At 38.8% G+C, this 25,641-nt stretch overlaps 1 protein-coding gene and 1 long non-coding RNA gene across 9 annotated transcripts in view; one reads left to right on the top strand and one right to left on the bottom strand.

Moving 5' to 3' along the window:
* LOC143256409 (adenosylhomocysteinase-like 1) overlaps positions 1 to 25,641 on the bottom strand; it is a 122,932-nt gene that overhangs the window by 67,012 nt on the left and 30,279 nt on the right. The window lies entirely within an intron of this gene.
* LOC143256412 (uncharacterized) overlaps positions 19,551 to 25,641 on the top strand; it is a 100,777-nt gene continuing 94,686 nt past the window's right edge. For 2 of the 3 annotated variants that reach the window (XR_013031348.1, XR_013031347.1), the window contains exon 1: positions 19,551 to 19,685. This is a non-coding gene — a long non-coding RNA (uncharacterized LOC143256412). The remainder of the gene's footprint in view (positions 19,686 to 25,641) is intronic. The other variant, XR_013031346.1, reaches the window with a different exon arrangement.

The following is a 25,641-nucleotide window of genomic DNA, read 5'->3' as shown; positions in this document are numbered from 1 at the left end:
GTTAGGTTTTCTTCATAAAAATACACTTTCAAATAGGATCTAGTCTTGAAGACGGAGACTGGATCAACGCACGAAAAACCTTGAAGTCGATAATACCAAAGCACAAATGATTTCTGACGAGTCCAGATTAAAAGTAATAACGTATTTACAAATATGAAAATATACTTTAAGAATATTATAGAGTCGGCATCAACGTTTCACGTCCTTCACAAAAATACCCACAGTATGTTACTATGAAATGAATAAAAGTACATATTAGTTACTAATAAATTAAGAGGGCAGGATACAAAATAAACATAATACACCTGCTCGTGAAATCCTGATTTGTTGCACCACACACGTCTTGTATAACAAATCAGGATTTCATCACAACACGGAACAGAAGATAACACACACAGTAAACACGGAACAAAAGATAACACACACAGTAAACACGGAACAGAAGATAACACACACAGTAAACACGGAACAAAAGATAACACACACAGTAAACACGGAACAGAAGATAACACACACAGTAAACACGGAACAGAAGATAACACACACAGTAAACACGGAACAGAAGATAACACACACAGTAAACACGGAACAGAAGATAACACACACAGTACACACGGAACAGAAGATAACACACACAGTAAACACGGAACAGATGATAACACACACAGTAAAACGGAACAGAAGATAACACACACAGTAAAAACGGAACAGAAGATAACACACACAGTAAAAACGGAACAGAAGATAACACACACAGTAAACACGGAACAGAAGATAACACACACAGTAAACACGGAACAGAAGATAACACACACAGTAAACACGGAACAGATGATAACACACACAGTAAACACGGAACAGATGATAACACACAGTAAACACGGAACAGATGATAACACACACAGTAAACACGGAACAGATGATAACACACACAGTAAACACGGAACAGAAGATAACACACACAGTAAACACGGAACAGAAGATAACACACACAGTAAACACGGAACAGAAGATAACACACACAGTAAACACGGAACAGAAGATAACACACACAGTAAACACGGAACAGATGATAACACACACAGTAAACACGGAACAGATGATAACACACACAGTAAAAACGGAACAGAAGATAACACACACAGTAAAAACGGAACAGAAGATAACACACACAGTAAAAACGGAACAGAAGATAACACACACAGTAAAAACGGAACAGAAGATAACACACACAGTAAACACGGAACAGATGATAACACACACAGTAAACACTGGAACAGATGATAACACACACAGTAAACACGGAACAGAGAGATAACACACACAGTAAACACGGAACAGAAGATAACACACACAGTAAACACGGAACAGAAGATAACACACACAGTAAACACGGAACAGAAGATAACACACACAGTAAACACGGAACAGAAGATAACACAGACAGTAAACACGGAACAGAAGATAACACACAGTAAACACGGAACAGAAGATAACACAGACAGTAAACACGGAACAGAAGATAACACACACAGTAAACACGGAACAGAAGATAACACACACAGTAAACACGGAACAGAAGATAACACACACAGTACACACGGAACAGAAGATAACACACACAGTACACACGGAACAGAAGATAACACACACAGTACACACGGAACAGAAGATAACACACACAGTAAACACGGAACAGATGATAACACACACAGTAAACACGGAACAGATGATAACACACACAGTAAACACGGAACAGATGATAACACACACAGTAAACACGGAACAGATGATAACACACACAGTAAACACGGAACAGATGATAACACACACAGTAAACACGGAACAGATGATAACACACACAGTAAACACGGAACAGATGATAACACACAGTAAACACGGAACAGAAGATAACACACACAGTAAACACGGAACAGAAGATAACACACACAGTAAACACGAAACAGATGATAACACACACAGTAAACACGGAACAGATGATAACACACACAGTACACACGGAACAGATGATAACACACACAGTACACACGGAACAGATGATAACACACACAGTACACACGGAACAGAAGATAACACACACAGTAAACACGGAACAGATGATAACACACACAGTAAAAACGGAACAGAAGATAACACACACAGTAAAAACGGAACAGAAGATAACACACACAGTAAAAACGGAACAGATGATAACACACACAGTAAACACGGAACAGATGATAACACACACAGTAAACACGGAACAGAAGATAACACACACAGTAAACACGGAACAGAAGATAACACACACAGTAAACACGGAACAGAAGATAACACACACAGTAAACACGGAACAGAAGATAACACACACAGTAAACACGGAACAGAAGATAACACAGACAGTAAACACGGAACAGAAGATAACACAGACAGTAAACACGGAACAGAAGATAACACACAGTAAACACGGAACAGAAGATAACACAGACAGTAAACACGGAACAGAAGATAACACACACAGTAAACACGGAACAGAAGATAACACACACAGTAAACACGGAACAGAAGATAACACACACAGCAAACACGGAACAGAAGATAACACACACAGTACACACGGAACAGATGATAACACACACAGTACACACGGAACAGATGATAACACACACAGTACACACGGAACAGATGATAACACACACAGTAAACACGGAACAGATGATAACACACACAGTAAATACGGAACAGAAGATAAGGCACACCCACATAGTATTTAACCACAACAAAGCTACAACAGCTGTATTCCTAGAACCAGACACACCCACACAGTATTTAACCACAACAAAGCTACAACAGCTGTATTCCTAGGACCAGACACACCCACACAGTATTTAACCACAACAAAGCTACAACAGCTGTATTCCTAGGACCAGACTCACGCCCACATAGCATCTAACCACAACCAAGCTACTATAGCTGTATTCCTAGGACCAGACACACGTCCACATAGTAGTTAACCACAACAAAGCTACTACAGCTGTATTCCTAGGACCAGACGCACGCCCACATAGCATTTAACCACAACAAAGCTACAACAACTGTATTCCTAGGACCAGACGCACGCCCACATAGCATTTAACCACAACAAAGCTACAACAACTGTATTCCTAGGACCAGACACACGCAGACAGTATTTAACCACAACAAAGCTACAACAGCTGTATTCCAAGGACAAGACACACGCCCACATAGTATTTAACCACAACCAAGCTACTATAGCTGTATTCCTAGGTTCGTTGGTTTGTTTTATGACACAAAGCAGCTAAACTATCTGTGCCAAACATCCGGAAAAAAGTTAAAATTAAATTTAGTAAAAGGAAATTAAGGTAAAACAAAACAAAGTTTAAAAAACAAATATAACATAAAACCAAAGTTTACATCTAGTCTACAACATTAAGAGAAAAACTACAGTAATACAAGTTTTAAAGGACTTTCAGTAGCATAATTGTAATTATCATAACTCGCATGGAAAACAAACAGGTAAGTACAAAAACCACCATTAATCACCTGAAGCTGGCCTCTCCAGGCCTGGATCTGAGTTATTACATGTTATGGCCATTTTGAAAAAGGAAAGTAAAAAAAAAAAAAGGTTTTAAAAGACGTGGAGTAAAATTATAATAATAACTCATCAGAATGACTAACGGGTAGTTGAAATAGCAGCGTTAGATACCTGAAGTTGGCCTCTCCAGTCCTGGTTTCGAGTTATTTAATGTCACTGCTAGTTTCTAATTTCAAATCGAACTAGATGAACTGTGATTTTTTAAAGGAAGCCACATTAACAAGGTGTAAAGTATAAATTAAGAAACTTAAATAGTATTAAAAACATTAATGATCTTTTAAAACTAAAAACATTACCAAGGTGGACAGTGTCACCAATAACACTAACGTTATGGACAAACCTTGGGACAGAACATGTTGAAAATGGTGCCGTTGTTAAGAGTCGTAATGACGACATTACAGTAAAATGTGGCTTATTGTGATCTGAGTGTTACACAAACTACACACTGGTGCATCAGTTCCAGATAAAAGAAAACGATGAGTTAAAAAACTATGACCAATGTGTAGTCTAGTTAGAACAACTTCCTCCTTCTGATCCTTACAGAAGCAAGATGGCCAAAGTCCAATAGAGGGATTTATTTGGAAGAGTTTGATTTCGCGTTGCTCACTCCAAGTGGACTGCCAGCTGGGACGGAGTGGTGGCATGAATACAGGACCACAGTCCATGTATGGGACAGGCACAGCGGTGATAGTGCCAGAGCAGATAGACTTAGCTGCAGTGTCGGGGAGCTCGTTCTCGCAAATATCAGCGTAGCCGGGTATCCAGAAAAACTGGATAGAAGTAGATGTCAGAGAGAAATGGGACAGTTGAATATCGGTTTTGAATATCGACGAGAACAGGGTGTGAACCAAGGTGAAGCGATTCCAGGGCCAGTAGAGAACTAAATAAGTCAGTATAAATAGTGCAGTTTGAGTACTGCTTAGCTCCTATGTCAGTGGTTCTTAACCTGGGGGTCGTTTGAAGTTTCTCCGGGGGTCACGGAAGGTTTGTTAATTATTAGGGAAATCACGAGCAGTTTATAGTTTTTGTGGCAAGTGCCTGTAACTGCCTACCAATGAGAAACACGCTGAAGTGCGGCAGTTGAACCGAGTCGAGATGCTTGTTGCGCAACCACCTGTCTAATTTTAAGTAAAAATTTTCATATATTACAACGTTTTGAATTGCCTAAATTGTTTTAACTATATAATATTAATACATCGAACTTAAAATTTAAATATCAAGTTTCCATCGTATTTAGTATATTTTCTCATTGTATATATAGCAACCCTCACACTGAGTGAACAAGTAGGTTTTATTTGATGTTCAGTAATTCCATGGATTTTGCATTTCTTTCGCACTTGTAGCATTTCTCAAGGTCATTTATTTGTAACATTTTCAATAAATTAGGATTTTTATATAGTTTTGTTTTATTCTACCTTTACGCAAAGTTCACCATTACAAAAATTATTATAGGGGTCACGGTAATACCCTGGAGAGTCTCAGGGGGTAAGACGATGAAAAGGGTTAAGAACCACTGTTCTATGTGATCCAGGACAAGAGAAACGGTGTACTGTTCTATGTGATCCAGGACAAGAGAAACGGTGTACTGTTCTATGTGATCCAGGACAAGAGAAATGGTGTACTGTTCTATGCGATCCAGGACAAGAGAAATGATGTACTGTTCAGCTGTGAACACAGAAGCTGTAGAGCGGATTCTGCGAACCATATGTATAAACAGGAATGGAAGGATGGTTCGAAAGATGTTCAGCAAATAACAGACAGTATTTCCAATCGGAAGTGTCTGCTTTTCTCAGACGACTTAAAGATAGGTCACATTTGGTGAATGTAAGAAGCCATGGTGGGATGGGCTGACAAGTGGGTACAGCAATGCTATCCAAGGGCAGATCCAATTCACCCAATTGTGCCTGGATACGAAAGGCAAAAGGAGCAATGGCAAATCGTTTGTTCTGAAAAAGTATGGTCCACCAAGGAAGGAAAATAAAACCCCAGGTGGGATGCTCTGGTAAGGAATGAAGTTTTGAAGCATACAGTAAAGACAGTTGTGAACAACAGAGGTGTAAAGGAAGTTCATGAGACTATGTATAAGCTCTGAGATGGAGAAGTGCAGAAATCCCCAGTACAGAGCCAAAGTCTTTGATGATAAATGGGTTCTGGCAGAGCCATAGACCAGTGATCCATAGTCGAGTTTCAATCGAATAAGAGCACGATATATCTTTAGCACAGAATATCAATCCACTCCCCAAGTGGTGAAACAGAGGACACAGAGGATGTTCAGTATAAAAGTCATCTTATGATCAAAGATAAGCCCTAAGAACTTTGTCTCAGGGACGACAGGCAGTACAATTTCACCGATACAGTGTTCAGCATCAGGGTGAATACCCCGTTAGCAGCAAAAGTGCATGCAAACAGTTTTAGAAAGAGAGAGATGTTAAAGCCGTTTGCTGTGATCCACTTCAGTAAACGATTGAGGGCAGTCTGTAGCTGCCACTCAATATACCTCATGTTCGACGACTGACATGAGATGTGAAAGTCATCGACATAGAGCCCATTCAAAACAGTGAGAGGGACTTGCTCAATGATGGCATTAATCTTTATACTAAAAAGTGTGAAACTCAAAACACAGCCCTGAGGGACTCCACGTTCCTGTAGAAAAGAATGGGAAAGTGTTAAACGCATATGAACTTGGAATTATCTGTCCACAGTAGAGCACAGTCATTGAAACCCACACTGGGTTGGCAAGAAGTTTTTTGATTCTAGGAACCAAACAAGATGAGCATAAACCATCGTATCTAAGGTCTTACAGAGACAGCTTGTCAAAGCAATTGGACGGTAGTTTGAAGGAATCTTGGGATCCTTCCCAGGCTTAGAGAAAGGTAGGGCTATAGCGTGACACCAGGCATCAGGAAAACATTCTCTTTCCAGATCCGGTAAAAAAACAACCAGAAGAATAGCAAGAGAAGAAGTGATAGATGGAACAGCATTTCATAGTGTACATCATCAGGTGTGACTGACATACAGCCAGACCGATGAAGGGCTATTTTGAGTTCCACCAAAGTTTTGAGTTCCACGATTATAGTCATAAAGACAATCAGTTCGAAAGGAAAGAGGTGATTGCTCTGCCCGAGTCTCGATGGCTAAGAAGGTGGAGGAAGAAGCAGATGTGCTAGATAACCAGCAAAAGCTTTCACGTAGAGTATCAGCAATGCTCCAGATATCAGTTACTTCCTGACCATCAAAGAGCAAGATCGAAAGGGGGGCAGAATTATTTTGCCCACTGACCTTTCGAATCTTGTCCCATATGACTTTGGAACTAGTGGTAGAAGATAGGCTGGTTGTGAACTTAATTCAAGATTCCTTCTGTCTTTGACTTGTTGCCCACTGAGCATGTGCATGGGCCTGCTGGAAAGCAATACAGTTCGAGAGTGTGGGATATCTACAGAAATTATCCCAGGTCCGTTTTTGAGCCTTCCGTGCCATGTGGCAGAAAGGATTCCACCACAGACGAGGATATCGTGGAAAACATGTCGAGATTTTAGGAATACACTGACCAGCTGCTTGTATAATACAGTCAGTTACTGCTGCCACACAGTCATCTATTGATGGCTTACAGACAATAGCAGAATCAAGTTCTGTGAGAGCAGTGAAAGAGAGCCAGTTTGTGTAATCCAGCTTCCACCAAGGTACATGGGTCAGGTGATATCGACAACGACCAGTCTCTAAAGATTATAGGAAAATGATCACTGCCTCATGGATTGTCAACCCTCCATGAAAAATGGGAAAATAGTAAAGGGGAGCAAATTGAGAGATCAATAGCAGTAAAGGACTGACTAGGTGCATGAAAATAAGTGAAAGAACCAGTATTGAAAAGAGAAATATTGTGACCAGAGAGCACATGCTCTACAGAGCGACCCCTCCTGTCAATATCAGCATTTCCCCAGAGGGGATGATGTCCATTAAAGTCCCCCAGGATTAAAAAGGGAGACGGCAACTGTTCAATGAAAGCATCAAGGTCTGATTGATCGTATACCTCTCCAGGCAACAGGTAAAGAGAACAAACAGTGATGGTATGACCCAAGGAAACATGGATGGCTACGGCCTCCAATGGTGTGTTGAGTGGCAAAGACAGGGTGGACACATGCTGATCAACCAACAGTGCTACCCCTCTATGCACTCGTTCATCACACAGCCTGTTATTTCTGTACAAGGAAAACCGCCAAAAGGTGACTGAATCGGCAGGTTTCAGAAATGTTTCATGTAAGGAAAGACATACAGGATGGCAGGAAGCAATCAGCGTTTTATGTCATCCAGATTAGAACATAAACCTCGACAGTTCCGCGTTGTATCAGGGTGGAGAACCCTTGTATTTACGACCACATCTTTTTTCTTAACTGTCTTTATTCGAGGGAGGTCCATCGACCTCTATGGATCCTGCCCTGGGTCGATTGGGCAGGTCTTTGCTGTTGAAAGAAGATTCCAGTGACTGAGGACGTGAACGAATGATCGTTTTGCATCTTGGGATGGGATAAAAGATGTATCCGAGGAAATGCCTGTACCTGGAACCAAAGAAAGTGGATCTTGGGATTTGTTGGAATGTATATTAAGGATAGAGATGGGTGTTGAAGTTGATTCTTCAATGTTTTTAACCATGGAAATCAAAAACTTTTCATTAGGTTTGAGAACGATTCTTTTGGAGTCACAGAGAGATCTGTCTGTACTCTCACTGTATTAGTGGAACAAAGTGCAGCAGCATATGTCTGAGATGAAATGGTATGAAGCAACTTTCAAGCCTCAGGGTAAGTAATGTTATGAATCGTTTTCAAATGCTGCATCTCTTTTTCTTCCAACCATTTAGGGCAAGAACTAAAGTAGGACGGATGAGAACCATTTCAATTGACGCAATGAGGGTCCGTTTCACACTCGTACGCATCATGGTTCTTGCCATCACAACAAGCACACATCAAGGAACCACGACATGACGTCTTTGAGTAACCAAACCTCTGACACTGGAAACATTGGAGAGGGTTTGGAATATATGGCCGTATCCTGCAATTAAGATAATCTGCCTTGATGCCGGCAGGTGGACGTGGTAATGTAAGTATCAGAATGAGGACATTGGTCGGCATCATAATTCCATCTTTGTGAGTGGAGAAACCAGTGAAAATTTCTCACCTGGGGATGTTCTTCAAATCCCTCTCAACAATAACTTCTCTTGATGAATTTAAATTAGTATGAGGTGTAATCTCAATAGGTATACCCTTTGAATGCAAGAGGAGTTCACTGTGTTGAGATGTGGATGTTTCCACCAATAGGTCACCAAATCGAAGCTTCTTTACTGACTTTGGAGAGCCAGCAAATCCCTCTAGTCCCTTCTGAATGAAAAAGGGAGACATTTGCCCTAAAGGTTTGTCTGAAAGAGAATGTAGTATAAGAAAATAAGGTACAACAGGTGGTACAGATGGTGAGGATTGCTGCTCAGAATCTTCAAGACGTGGTCGTTTACCTGTGAACTATTTTTTCATTTAAGTTTTTTTGGAGTATCCATAATAAAGAAAAGGAAATTTCGGTGCCCACTGACCCCACCCACTATAGAGCCCTATGAGGAGACGCACTACAAAGCCAAACAAGGACACTGCAGCAATGCTAGAGTTTCTTGAGCACTATACCCAAACACCAGCATCAGACACAATGTCCACAACACCTGTTGAGAACATCCAACATTAGTACCTGGTTAATCCTAGTCCAGGTGGACCAACTGACTGACCCAAGGGGGCCACCCCACGGTCGCCCGTCTACGGGAATTCAAGGCAAAAGTGGTGTGTTAGGATTGGACCTCTCAACCACCAGGATCCTCTCCTCCCATTCACGGGTCATCACGCACGGCAAACACGTGAGTGGATGTTTAGATCCCAGATGAGGTAAACTGAAAGAACAGAACCTTCCCTGGGAGGGCCCCTCACCACGTACAGGAATCCACATCGAGGGGAATGGATAAAGACGACAGACAAATACAGCAAGTGGTGATTACCGATGAATGAACAAAGCCCACACATAAATACAAGTGGCGGTAGATAACAGTATACTTGTACATACTTTAAAGTGTACCACTAAATAATATTGGAGGAACGTATGATGATTATATGATATATTGTTAATTACAAGTTGTGTAAAAGTACACTTTAAAACGTTAAGTAAAATATTTAAGTGTTTGTATATATCTGTACATAAATAATAATTTAATCCAACCTCACAAATAAACTTGTAGCTTTCTCCATTCAACAATTTGTTTTACTAATTCTTCCAACTTGAAGATTGTTAAATCTTAAACCGTTTTTTGCGAGTTTCTCTGCTTTTCAACACCACTTTTATTCTAATACAACGTCTGCGCAGTAGAGACTGAATTTATCTTGTACGAGCCCTAAACATCTGGAAGAAAGCCAAAAATACCAGTCATCTATGTATAGAAGTGGCCATGAAACGTAGAGCTGGGCTAGTATTGATTTGCTAGGTGTCGCAGTGCTGATTCTTTTCGTTTTAAACCTTGCGTTCAATGCACGTGCTTCACTAATTATTTAAATTGTCGACAGTTCTGAAACTCATCTCAATTTCTTGGTGTTTTCACAAGGACACAGGATTACTGCTAAACTGGTTCTGAAGTACTGTCATATACGACAGTAGTACAACATTCCTAAAATACTGGCTAATATCTAATAAATACTAATACACCTTCATTGTACAATACTTCATAACAATAGTGGCTGACATATAATAAATTACTTAAAGCTGGTTTCCAGAAAATGGAGTCGGGGAGTTAAGTTTAATATCCATTAAAAGGTGGTTAGCTTTTCACTGCTGAAAAAATTCAATAGTAAATCTTTGTTGGATTTTTTTAAATGAGATTAAATGGTCCTGATTATACTAACTATTACACCAGTCCCTTCCTTTTTACGTTCGCATTGAAAGTGCACTTATTTACTTTGTGACGTCACAATGACGTAACTTTGTGTTTTAGAGACGACTCGAACAGTGTGATTAAACGTTAGTTAGTTACTGTTAATACTTTAAAATACTAATTCGTGATAAAAACGTTTTATTTTGACGCTGGCAAGTTGTCAGTGTTCACGTCATAAAAACAAACAAGTTTTGGTGTTTCTGCAAGAAATTCACAGACTGTTCTGAAATATAGTTAACGTCATATGCTTACATTTTGTGAAATTTAGAAAATTAATATCAGTTTAATAAATCGTTTAAAATAGTTTTCGGAGACCATATGATTACAATTTCATTTAGGATTATATTCTTCGATAAAGACCTGACATGGCCTGGTGGTTAGAGGTCGCGGGTTAGAATCCGTCACAGAACATGTTTGCCCTATCGGCCGTGTGAATGTTAACATATTACGATTAATCTCACTATTCGTTCGTAACAGAGTAGCCCAAGACTTAGTGTTGGATGGTGTTAACTAGCTGTCTTCCCTCTAGTCTCTCACTTCAAAATTGTGGACGGCTAACACAGATAGCCACGAGTATCTTTGCGCAAAATTCATATCACACAAAAAAATTATACATAAATAATGAAAAATATTAAAGGCCTGATCACTTGGCTGTCAAAACTCTATATGAATTGTTGTATTCGTTCGTCCTGGTGTCAAGTGTCCAACGCTTTGGTTGGTAAGCCTTAACACGCCCGACGAATGTTTTACCAAAAATGTTTTAAATTACATAATGTTTCTGAGAGATCTAGTCTGACTGATATGTGGAACACGCAGGTCCAAATTAATTTTTTTACAAAGCTACGGTTTTCTTATTTGTAATAAAATAAAAACTAAAACATGTACAGTCAACTATGAAGTGCCACATTACGCCTAGAAGCACTTCAAAGCAACCGACTATATTCAGTTTTCTCATCTTGGTTGTACTGTGGGTGCAGGTTTAAATAAATAACAGCGAACTTGCAAAGGTTAAATGGTCTAATATTCAGGTTACTGGGAACACATGTTTCATATGTTTTTGGTACAAAAACTACATTGATCGTGACTGTTAACGTGATACTATTTATACAGGGTGTTCGGAAAGTCACTGGGCACTTGTATATTTATTAACAGACATGTTTCAATATAGAATACAGAGGTAAATATTAATGACAATTATAAAGAATGTTGAAAGTAACCCCCGTTGGCATCAATACAGGCCTGGATCCTTCTTATTTTGTTTCTAAACACCACTATGAGTTGCTGGCTTGAAATAGACTGAATTGACATATGATTATAAAAGTTCACAGTGTCCGAACGCCCTGTATAATCTTATGTGAATATTTTCTAAGAATATGTTAGTCCATTTTGTTATTAAGATCTGTGAAACACGAGAAATGTAACACCATTCATATGCACTACTGTTAACTGTGGAGAGTGGTACGTTGATTAAACCACTTTCAAACAGCAACAATAGTAAATAGGAAGTACCAGTACCACAACAATAACAGGTAGTACCAGCACAGCAACAATAGTAAATAGGAAGTACCAGCACAGCAACAATAGTAAATAGGAAGTACTAGTACAGCAAAAATAAACTGAAAATTAATATGTAGTAACAACAATATTAAACAACAATAAATATAATACAGCGACAATAAAACAAACAACACGAACTACTCTATTAATCTACGACAGATACAATTGTATTGAAGTAACAATGATAATACCATAATAAACAGTAAAATACAGAACACAAACCTTAAGCTATTAATCAAACTAACAACCACACACTTAGATAACAATAAATATGAAAGCATGTACTGTACACAATAACTAAATTGTATTTTCAACAATACAATATTTATTCAATCCATCAAGAGTTTAAAAGAAGCGTACATCGTCCGCGGCAGTGAATACAGTGTGATTGAACAATTCTAAGGCAATGTATCCTTGAAAAATAGGCCTAACAATAATGTCTGATAATAAATATAATTATTTATAACTGTGCTTCGCCAGCTAAGGAATAGTTATTACACATAAAATTATAACCGCGCTGAATAAGTGACAGATATCAAAAGTATTACGCTATGTTATGTCCCTGTTCACTACCTATCTACAGTGTTGTAACGATACGTCAAGTCCCTGTTCACCACCTATCTACAGTGTTGTAACGATACGTCATGTCCCTGTTCACCACCTATCTACAGTGTTGTAACGATACGTCAAGTCCCTGTTCACCACCTATCTACAGTGTTATAACGATACGTCATGTCACTGTTCACCCCCTATCTACAGTGTTATAACGATACGTCATGTCACTGTCCACCACCTATCTACAGTGTAATAACGATACGTCATGTCCCTGTTCACCACCTATCTACAGTGTTATAACGATACGTCATGTCCCTGTTCACCACCTATCTACAGTGTTATAACGATACGTCACGTCCCTGTTCACCACCTATCTACAGTGTTATAACGATACGTCACGTCCCTGTCCACCACCTATCTACAGTGTTATAACGATACGTTACGTCCCTGTCCACCACCTATCTACAGTGTTATAACGATACGTTACGTCCCTGTTCACCACCTATCTACAGTGTTATAACGATACGTCATGTCACTGCTCACAACTTATCTAGTGTTATAACGATACGTCATGTTCCTGTTCACCATCTATCTACAGTGTTATAACGATACGTCATGTCACTGCTCACAACGTATCTACAGTGTTATAACGATACGTTACGTCCCTGTCCACCACCTATCTACAGTGTTATAACGATACGTTACGTCCCTGTCCACCACCTATCTACAGTGTTATAACGATACGTTACGTCCCTGTCCACCACCTATCTACAGTGTTATAACGATACGTCATGTTCCTGTTCACCATCTATCTACAGTGTTATAACGATACGTCATGTCGCTGTTCACCCCCTATCTACAGTGTTATAACGATACGTCACGTCCCTGTTCACCATCTATCTACAGTGTTATAACGATACGTTACGTCCCTGTCCACAACTTATCTAGTGTTATAACGATACGTCATGTTCCTGTTCACCATCTATCTACGGTGTTATAACGATACGTCGCGTCCCTGTTCACCATCTATCTACGGTGTTATAACGATACGTCACGTCACTGTTCACCACCTATCTACGGTGTTATAACGATGCGTCATGTCACTGTTCACTTTATCTACAGTGTTATAACGATACGTCATGTCACTGTTCACCCTATCTACAGTGTTATAACGATACGTCATGTCACTGTTCACCATCTATCTACAGTGTTGTAACGATACGTCATGTCACTGTTCACCATCTATCTATCTACAGTGTTATAACGATACGTCACGTCCCTGTCCACCACCTATCTACAGTGTTATAACAATACGTTACGTCCCTGTCCACCACCTATCTACAGTGTTATAACGATACGTCATGTTCCTGTTCACATCCATCTACAGTGTTATAACGATACGTCACGTCCCTGTTCACCATCTATCTGGTGTTATAACGATACGTTACGTCCCTGTCCACCACCTATCTACAGTGTTATAACGATACGTTACGTCCCTGTTCACCACCTATCTACAGTGTTATAACGATACGTCATGTCACTGCTCACAACTTATCTAGTGTTATAACGATACGTCATGTTCCTGTTCACCATCTATCTACAGTGTTATAACGATACGTCATGTTCCTGTTCACCATCTATCTACAGTGTTATAACGATACGTCATGTCCCTGTTCACCATCTATCTACAGTGTTATAACGATACGTTGCGTCCCTGTCCACCACCTATCTACAGTGTTATAACGATACGTTGCGTCCTGTCCACCACCTATCTACAGTGTTATAACGATACGTTACGTCCCTGTCCACCACCTATCTACAGTGTTATAACGATACGTTGCGTCCTGTCCACCACCTATCTACAGTGTTATATCGATACGTTACGTCCCTGTCCACCACCTATCTACAGTGTTATATCGATACGTTACGTCCCTGTCCACTACCTATCTACAGTGTTATAACGATACGTCATGTTCCTGTTCACCATCTATCTACAGTGTTATAACGATACGTTATGTCCCTGTCACCACCTATCTACAGTGTTATAACGATACGTCATGTTCCTGTTCACCATCTATCTACGGTGTTATAACGATACGTTACGTCCCTGTCCACCACCTATCTACAGTGTTATAACGATACGTCATGTTCCTGTTCACCATCTATCTACAGTGTTATAACGATACGTCATGTCGCTGTTCACCCCCTATCTACAGTGTTATAACGATACGTCATGTCCCTGTTCACCATCTATCTACAGTGTTATAACGATACGTTACGTCCCTGTCCACAACTTATCTAGTGTTATAACGATACGTCATGTTCCTGTTCACCATCTATCTACAGTGTTATAACGATACGTCACGTCCCTGTTCACCATCTATCTACAGTGTTATAACGATACGTCACGTCACTGTTCACCACCTATCTACAGTGTTATAACGATACGTCATGTCACTGTTCACCCCTATCTACAGTGTTATAACGATACGTCATGTCACTGTTCACCCCTATCTACAGTGTTATAACGATACGTCATGTCACTGTTCACCATCTATCTACAGTGTTGTAACGATACGTCATGTCACTGTTCACCATCTATCTATCTACAGTGTTATAACGATACGTCACGTCCCTGTCCACCACCTATCTACAGTGTTATAACAATACGTTACGTCCCTGTCCACCACCTATCTACAGTGTTATAACGATACGTCATGTTCCTGTTCACATCCATCTACAGTGTTATAACGATACGTCACGTCCCTGTTCACCATCTATCTAGTGTTATAACGATACGTTACGTCCCTGTCCACCACCTATCTACAGTGTTATAACGATACGTTACGTCCCTGTTCACCACCTATCTACAGTGTTATAACGATACGTCATGTCACTGCTCACAACTTATCTAGTGTTATAACGATACGTCATGTTCCTGTTCACCATCTATCTACAGTGTTATAACGATACGTCATGTTCCTGTTCACCATCTATCTACAGTGTTATAACGATACGTCATGTCCCTGTTCACCATCTATCTACAGTGTTATAACGATACGTTACGTCCCTGTCCACCACCTATCTACAGTGTTATAACGATACGTTGCGTCCCTGTCCACCACCTATCTACAGGTGTTATAACGATACGTTACGTCCCTGTCCACCACCTATCTACAGTGTTATAACGATACGTTACGTCCTGTCCACCACCTATCTACAGTGTTATATCGATACGTTACGTCCCTGTCCACCACCTATCTACAGTGTTATATCGATACGTTACGTCCCTGTCCACTACCTATCTACAGTGTTATAACGATACGTCATGTTCCTGTTCACCATCTATCTACAGTGTTATAATGATACGTTATGTCCCTGTCCACCACCTATCTACAGTGTTATAACGATACGTCATGTTCCTGTTCACCATCTATCTACAGTGTTATAACGATACGTCACGTTCCTGTTCACCATCTATCTATGTACAGTGTTATAACAATACGTTACGTCCCTGTCCACCACCTATGTACAGTGTTATAACGATACGTTACGTCCCTGTCCACCACCTATGTACAGTGTTATAACGATACGTTACGTCCCTGTCCACCACCTATGTACAGTGTTATAACGATACGTTACGTCCCTGTCCACCACCTATCTACAGTGTTATAACGATACGTTACGTCCCTGTCCACCACCTATCTACAGTGTTATAACGATACGTTACGTCCCTGTCCACCACCTATCTACAGTGTTATATCGATACGTTACGTCCCTGTCCACTACCTATCTACAGTGTTATAACGATACGTCATGTCACTGCTCACAACTTATCTAGTGTTATAACGATACGTCATGTTCCTGTTCACCATCTATCTACAGTGTTATAACGATACGTTATGTCCCTGTCCACCACCTATCTACAGTGTTATAACGATACGTCATGTTCCTGTTCACCATCTATCTACAGTGTTATAACGATACGTTACGTCCCTGTCCACCACCTATCTACAGTGTTATAACGATACGTTACGTCCCTGTCCACCACCTATCTACAGTGTTATAACGATACGTTACGTCCCTGTCCACCACCTATCTACAGTGTTATAACGATACGTTACGTCCCTGTCCACCACCTATCTACAGTGTTATAACGATACGTTACGTCCCTGTCCACCACCTATCTACAGTGTTATAACGATACGTTATGTCCCTGTCCACCACCTATCTACAGTGTTACAACGATACGTTACGTCCCTGTCCACCACCTATCTACAGTGTTATAACGATACGTTATGTCCCTATTGTGCACCCTTCTACAAACTGGCTGTTTTCACAAAATCAAGATTTCAACATCTTAGATAGCAGTGATTTGTAGTTTAAGATATAAAAACTAATTATTGTTTTATTAATCACTATTAACTCCTTAGTTTAAAATATAAAAACTAATTCTTGCTAAAGAAAGCAATGCTAACTTCTATCGGAGGTATTCTTAACTGTTGTAAGAATGAGGGTAAATATTTTGCTAAAAATACGTACTTTACTTGTTAGCTAATTATACGTGTCTGGTTCTTGAAGGAAACTAAATGTCGCAGACGACCTGGACAGATGCCCGGAAGTAATATCTACTTCCACACATCTCACTTAAACGTGCGTACAAAACCTAAACGGTATCTGTGAACGTTGTTGTCGGGTGTTTCAGTGCAAAGCTACACAAAACTTTATCTGCATATAGCAATCCGTTGCTTTGAACGGATACACTATAGGGAACACAGCTGATGGACAGCACCCACCACCAACTCGTAAGTGAATTGTGTGATTTAAGACAGTCAACCAATGTTCAAGTTCACACTCCAAACACATTAACTACTAGCTCATAAGCTGTTGTTCTTTTATTTGAAGTTATGCACAAAACTACATAATAGGCTATCTCTGCAGTGCTCACCATGGGTATCGAAATCCGGCTTATAGCGTTGCAAGTCAAACAGAACTAAATAAATGAATGTTTAAACTGAGGAAGGCCGATAGCAGCTTCTGACATATAAACAATCAACACGGGTACAAAAGGAACACAGAACAACTTTAAGATAGACAAGGAAAAGTCGCCTAACTTTGTCAGAATGAAGTTCTAATAGTAATCTGATGGTAGATGTGGAAGCTTCAACTTGCTTGATAATGTCAAGTTAGAATTATTTATTTAGTTTCTCAGAGCTACAGCCACTTGGAGATAATAACGTGTAAGTGGCACTTTGCGTAAAAAACGTGGCGAAAGAAAACACTTAACAAATGATTGCACTATCTTCTTGAACGCTAACCCTAAAGTTACTCTTATGAATTACAATTAATTAAAAATTGCTAAACGTCTTTTGCTTTGGCACATATTATTATTATTGTCATCAAGTGGATTTAAATCAATTTAATTGTTTGTTGTTTTTAAACATTTTAATGAAGACAGACGAATTAGATTATTACATGTGAATCGACCTGTCACTATACTGAAATCATGTTAAATTCATCTATAGAGTTATGTACGCCATACTGTAGTTTAGCTGGAACTCTCATATATACAAAATACTTGGACCATTTTTATTGTATCACCTAAACTGTCTAGAAACATCATATTTTAAAATACAGAGAAAGTAGATTTACAGAATTACAATATTTGGAATGTTTATCAAATTCTACTGTAATAAATGGAGAACATGAACATGACAACAAGAAGCAATGTAACGAATTTATAAACAATACCAATTAAATAACAATAATATTAATGTTACTAATGATTAATAAGTAATACACAATAGCAAATATATTTACAAAAATATCAGAAACATATCTATTGACAATATAAACACAAAGTAATATCTATCAAATCTATTAACAATATAAACACTAAGTAATATCTAACACATCTATTAACAATATGCAACACTTTAAAAATTAACAAAACATTGTATATGCAATATCTAACGAACCTGTTAATAAAAATCTGTAATATATTTAGTAACAAAATAATCGACTTCAAGCACCTGCCATGTTATTAAGGTTATTATTAACGTGTGCGTCTTTCAAACATGATTTTAAGCCACGCCTTCTCTGTTTTGAATTTTGCGCCAAGCTACACGAGGGCTATCTGAGCTAGCCTTCCATAATTAAGCAGTGTAAGACTAGAGGGAATGCAACTAGTGACCACTATCTAGAGCCAACTTTTAAACTACTATTTTATCAACGACTAGTGGTACTGACCGAGACGTTATAACGCCCCTGCGGTTGAAAGGACGAGTATGTTTGGTGGGACGGGGATTCGAACTCGCGACCATTAGAATGGAAGTCGAGTGCCCTAACCACCCGACCATGCCAGGCCTTCTTTGATGGTTTCTAAGTTTAAAACTGATCAATCAAAAACCAGAGAGAAGAAAACAGCTGAGCATTGAAAATCGCAAATATTTGAAACAATGTAATATACGATAATCATGTAAACGTATTAAATATGCACTATAACGCAGCACGTGCAGACGGAATTACAATAACAGAAAGTTATGTCAGAAGGTACGCAAAACTTCGTGCTAAAAATAGTTTAGGAAACAAACATTCGGGAATTTTACTCTCACAAACTGAAATTCTTTGACAAATTTACCCAAAAAATGTGGGTAAATATGTTGTCAAGTTTCAATCTGCAGCGTACCAAAAGATATCTTTTTTAACCCAAGTTAAACTGAATTTTCTTTAAAGAACGAATTCTATTTTAAGACCCACCGAACGACTTTCAGTAATTTCATTCTATCAAGTATAGTCTGTTTCATAGAAATATAGTTCAAAACTGTGTCGCAATTACACTTCATTTTCGGAAAGTTAACATAAGAGTGGTTTATTTTTACATTAAACAAGTAGATAGGCGGCAGATACCATGCACGCTAGTACCACCACATTAACAGAAGGCTCGGTAAGAACAGAGCATCCAGAATATTCTACCTGTAACAGCTAAGTCTGGCCCGAGTTTAGTAGGTGGGTTTTTGGTTATTTTATTACCACATGTTTACTACTACTATTTACACAGTTACAATAAGTTACTTGTTGTGAACATTTCAGTTTTATATCATAACTAGTGTTACTTTATATCATAACCAGTGTTACTTAAATGTAGATGTCAAAAACAATGTTTTCCCGGAGGTAAAAGAATAACACCCCTCCCTGTTCAGTGCTAGTCCTTACCCGAGGTAAAGGAATGACACCCTTCCCTGTTCAGTGCTCGTCCTTACCCGAGGTAAAGGAATGACACCCCTCCTTGTTCAGTGCTAGTCCTTACCCAAGGTAAAGGAATGACACCCCTCCCTGTTCAGTGCTAGTCCTTATCCGAGGTAAAGAAATGACACCCCTCCTTGTTCAGTGCTAGTTCTTATCCGATGTAAAGGAATGACACCCCTCCCTGTTCAGTGCTAGTCCTTATCCGAAGTAAAAGAATGACACCCTTCCCTGTTCAGTGCTAGTACTTCCCTGAGAACGAGGAATGGCCTTCATGTTAGGTGTCAGTACGAGTATTCAGAGTTTTATTTTTCTTCCTTAAGTTAAACTCGAACCCGAGATCTCTCGAACGCCAGACGTGTCTAGAACTAAACGAAGCTTAGACACTCATAGAATTTTAAACACATTTTTAACCTATTTTGTTAAATACTCACGAGATGGAGAAAACTAACAAAAATATTCCAGTAATTACCAATAAATACTGCTGGCGCCCCCTATCTATTTTACATAAAAATAGACAAGTTCACACAATTTTTATTTGGTTCTTTACACTAAAAATTTAGGAATCTCCCGGCCTATTTCACATGCAAAATAAATTATTCCACACAATATTTTTTCTGTGTCTATAAATCAGTGATTCTCAACCTGTGTGCCGCGAGAGATTGGCAGGTGTGCCGCGGTGTTTTTGAAACACATTCAACTTTCTTGGGATTTTACAAGCAAGTCGAACACGTCAGTTAATAAAAGTTACTATAAAGACACTCTGAAACCTTCCAAAACATTCTATGGTTTTCATTGAACTGAGAAGTTCATACTTAAATTTCATTCTCGACTGTAACGGTTCGACTGTTAGTTTAATTGTGGCGCAACAAGCGCTTCGTACGTCATAAATGATGCATCAAACAATCAAACTGCTTTCTGGAATACGTTCTGATTCTGAGGTAAGCTAAAGATACTACGATGTAGGAAGAAATTTTATATCAACTGCAGAACTTCGTGCTTATCGTGTATGAATTAGCTTTATCATTTATCCATAGAAAAATATTTAAGTAAGTCTGGTGCTGCAGAGGAGAATGTGTTGAATCAAAAGCAAGGAATCAAACGAAAGTACAAAAACAAATACATCGAATACTGTTTTATCGCTTTGAAATCGGAACATTCTCAATTACTATTCTGCTTACTCTGTAATGCAGCTTTATTGAACGAGGCACTTGTTCCTAGCAAACTGAAGAGACACTTGGAAACAAAACATTCAGCTGTGAAGGATAAACCAAGAGAATACTTCGAGAATCTCGCGGCTCAACAACATGAACAATCAAGGAAGCTTGTGAACTACATGAAGCTGCCCGAAAAAGGATTGATTGCAAGTTATAAGGTTGCTCAATTGTTGGCAAAACGCAAGAAACTGCATACGGAGGAAAAATCAGACACTGCGCCAGCGTTAGCAATCATCATTGAAACTATGCTTGGAACGGATGCCGCCAAAAAGGTTAAGCAAGTTCCACTGTCCAATGACAGAATTTTGAGTACAATTGTAGACTTGTCGTGGGATATCCAAATACCTTCAGCTTTTTAACACTGCCTCTGAAATCTGGGTCAATTCAAGAGAGCAAGAAAAAAAACCATTGAGAAACTGTCCCCTTTCCCTTAGGAGTAATACAAGTGGCCCATTGGCTGCTCCTAATAAATGGAACTAAACTGGTGACATCTGTCGAAAAAAACTGAAATTATTGTGAAAAATGAAACCTTTACCTTCTCAATATAAATGTTCAAAACGTTCTTAGGTTATGGCTGTGAAATTTACGGAACATGAACTTCTGATAAACTGATCTAGTTATGCAGGTGACGGATCATGAACTTCTGATAAACTGATCTAGTTATGCAGGTGACGGATCACGAACTTCTGATAAACTGATCTAGTTATGCAGGTGACGGATCACGAACTTCTGATAAACTGATCTAGTTATGCAGGTGACAAATCATGAACTTCTGATAAACTGATCTAGTTATGCAGGTGACAAATCATGAACTTCTGATAAACTGATCTAGTTATGCAGGTGACGGATCATGAACTTCTGATAAACTGATCAGTTATGCAGGTGACGGATCATGAACTTCTGATAAACTGATCTAGTTATGCAGGTGACAAATCATGAACTTCTGATAAACTGATCTAGTTATGCAGGTGACAAATCATGAACTTCTGATAAACTGATCTAGTTATGCAGGTGATGGATTATGATAAACTGATCTAGTTATGCAGGTGATGGATTATGATAAACTGATCTAGTTATGCAGGTGATGGATTATGATAAACTGATCTAGTTATGCAGGTGATGGATTATGATAAACTGATCTAGTTATGCAGGTGATGGATTATGATAAACTGATCTAGTTATGCAGGTGACGGATCATGAACTTCTGATCTAGTTATGCAGGTGACGGATCATGAACTTCTGATCTAGTTTTGCAGGTGACGGATCATGAACTTCTGATCTAGTTTTGCAGGTGACGGATCATGAACTTCTGATCTAGTTATGCAGGTGACGGATCATGAACTTCTGATAAACTGATCTAGTTATGCAGGTGACGGATCATGAACTTCTGATAAACTGATCTTAAATTGGCTTTAAGTGATGATGATAAGTGAAACATCATGGATGTATGTATGATAAGTGAAACATCATGGGTTATGATATCAAAGATGTATAAACCATTCTTTGAAGAGAAATGTACAAACCATCTACAAGTGAATCCTTCAACTCTATTTATTAACCAGTGCTACAATTACCTTTAGTATTTAAGTACTACAGGTAATATCTGACACAGTGATACAGTCCAGTTATCGTTTGATGTAGAAAAACAACAATGTATCACATCCAATATGAAGTGAAGGATGTTACTGATTCCCATTGTGTACTTCACTACAAAATGAAGACTTCCATTTGTGTGAAATAAGACAACCAAACTGATTATTTAACTCGATAAAGTAGCTTATAAATGGATTGCCTTTTACAGTTGCAGTTTGTTGTCTAATGTACCTAAACCAGTGGTTCTCAACCTTTTCTCACTTGTAGCACACAACGACAATTTGAACATTTTTCCGTCACACCTGAAAAACCTTAACGATTTTTTTTAGGTACACGTTATACGGCAAGCGTTAAAAGCCTTAGAACGAAAATCACGACCAAAACAAGCGATATTAATGTCATCTGCACATTGACAATACTATCACTTGCTTTGTCCGTGAGTGTCTTTCTAAAGATTTTTAACGATTTTGTGGTATAGCAGAAAAATCAAAACTTTTAATTTTTACATATGTTTTCAATGTGACGCTTGTGCCTGTTTCCGAGAGGAAATCAAACTGAAGCGAGGCTCTAACGTATACAAACAAGCTCGCATTTCATCATCGACTGTAAGAAGCCTCTCTCTCTTTCTGGCTTTAATTTCAGTCAATGCTGAAAATCCAATTTTGCAAAACCACGAAGATACAAATGAAAGCAGAACTTCAACTGCTTTTGAACTGATTGCAGGATATGAATATTTAATTGAGATCCAAAACTCATCCAAGCTCTTTTCGGGAAACAATGACTGATAAAATTTGTCGTTTTGTAAATGAATGAGCTGTTCCTCCTCCTCAGTTGTAAGATTTGTTGTCTTATTGATTCCCAATGGATAAGTCACCCAATTATATTCGTCGACAGAAAGTGACGGGAAGTAATGTTTTAGTGCATACTGTAGGTCGCTTAATGTGTTCAAAATTTGAGGGACAATTTTCTTCTTTGACGAACATTCGTTAACAGAAGGTAAACAATCAAGGACTCCTTTCGAGATATTATTCTTCCACAGCGTCACCTTTTCATCAAAGGCCTTCAGTTTGGACGTTGCAGTAATAATGTTTTCAGATGGTCCTTGGAGACTTAAGTTTAGAGAATTTAATTTATCAAACAAGTCGGAGACAAATTGAACCTTCAGCCACCAGATCTCATCATGAAAAGAAAATTCAAAACATGGTTCCTCAACCTCCAAGAAAGAAATTACTTCAGTTTCTAGTTGGACAAGACGCTTTAACATCTTTCATTTCGAAAGCCATCGAACTTCAGTGTAATAAGTAGCTTTTTGTAGTCTGAATCCATCGCCTCATAGAGAAGAGAGAAAAGACGAGATTGAAGTGACCGAGACTTGATGAAATTCACCACTTGAATAACTTGATTCATAACAGACTGCAAATATTTCGGCAAAGATTTGGATGCGAGCGCCCCCTGTGAATCATGCAGGAAACAGTCATAATGTTTGGATTTCGTTGACGCACCAAAGTGACGAATCCCTTGTTTTTTCCTTACATTGAAGGACAGCCATCGGTACAAACGCTGACACAGTTATTCCAATGTAATTTGAAGAGCAAAATGTTTTCATTCACCACCTCGAAAATGTCTTGGCCTTTCGCTGTACTTTTTAAATCTTTGCAAAATAAGTATTTGTTTACGATTTTTCCATCTTTTATGAATCGAACAAAAGACAGAACTTGAGCTTTTCCACTAACGTCAGTAGATTCATCAACTTGAAGAGACCATAGCAGAGACAATTCATCTTCAGGCGCTTCGAAGTGTTCGCAAACTTCATCCTTCAAATTCTACAAGTCTACAATTCTGCGCGAAATTCTGTCATTGGACAGTGGAACTTGCTTAACCTTTTGGCGGCTTCTGTTCCAAGCATAGTTTCAACGATGATTGCTAACGCTGGCGCAATGACTAATTTGGCCTCCGTATGCACTTTCTTGCGTTTTACCAACAACTGAACAATCTTATAACTTGCAATCAATCCTTTTTCGGGGAGCTTCATGTAGTTCACAAGCTTCCTTGATTGTTCATGTTGTTGAGCCGCGAGATTCTCGAAGTATTCTCTTGGTTTATCCTTCACAGATGAATGTTTTGTTTCCAAGTGTCTGTTCAGTTTGCTAGGAACAAGCACCTCGTTCAATAAAGCTGCATTACAGAGTAAGCAGAATAGTAATTGAGAATGTTCCGATTTCAAAGCGATAAAACAGTATTCGATGTATTTGATTTTGTACTTTCGTTTGATTCCTTGCTTTTGATTCAACACATTCTCCTCTGCAACACCAGACTTACTTAAATATTTTTCCATGGATAAATGATAAAGCTAATTCATACACGATAAGTACGAAGTTCTGCAGTTGATATAAAATTCCTACCTACAGCGTAGTATCTTTAGCTTACCGCAGAATCAGAACGTATTCCATAAAGTAGTTTGATTGTTTGATGCATCATTTATGACGTACGAAGCGCTTGTTGTGCCACAATTAAACTAACAGTCGAACCGTTATTGTGTGGAATAATTTATTTTCCATGTGAAAGAGGTAGGAAGATTCCTAAATTCTTAGTATAAAGAACCAAATAAAAATTATGTGAACTTGTCTATTTTGTATGTAAAATAGATAAGGGGCGCCAGCAGTATTTATTGGTAATTACTGGAATATTTTTGTTAGTTTTCTCCATCTCATGAGTATTTAAGGAACAAAATAGGTTAAAAAAATGTATTTAAAATTCTATGAGTGTCTAAGCTTCGTTTAGTTCTAGACACGTCTGGCGTTCGAGTTCAACTTATGGAAGAAAAATAAAACTGTAAATACTGACACCAAACAGAGGGAAGGGCCAATCTGGGGTTAACTTCCCTCACAAAAAGAAACATTTTCATCTGT

Source organism: Tachypleus tridentatus, chromosome 7 (assembly GCF_004210375.1).
Source record: "Tachypleus tridentatus isolate NWPU-2018 chromosome 7, ASM421037v1, whole genome shotgun sequence".
Classification (NCBI taxonomy): Eukaryota; Metazoa; Arthropoda; class Merostomata; order Xiphosura; family Limulidae; genus Tachypleus; species Tachypleus tridentatus.
This window is presented reverse-complemented; position numbering and strand designations above follow the sequence as displayed.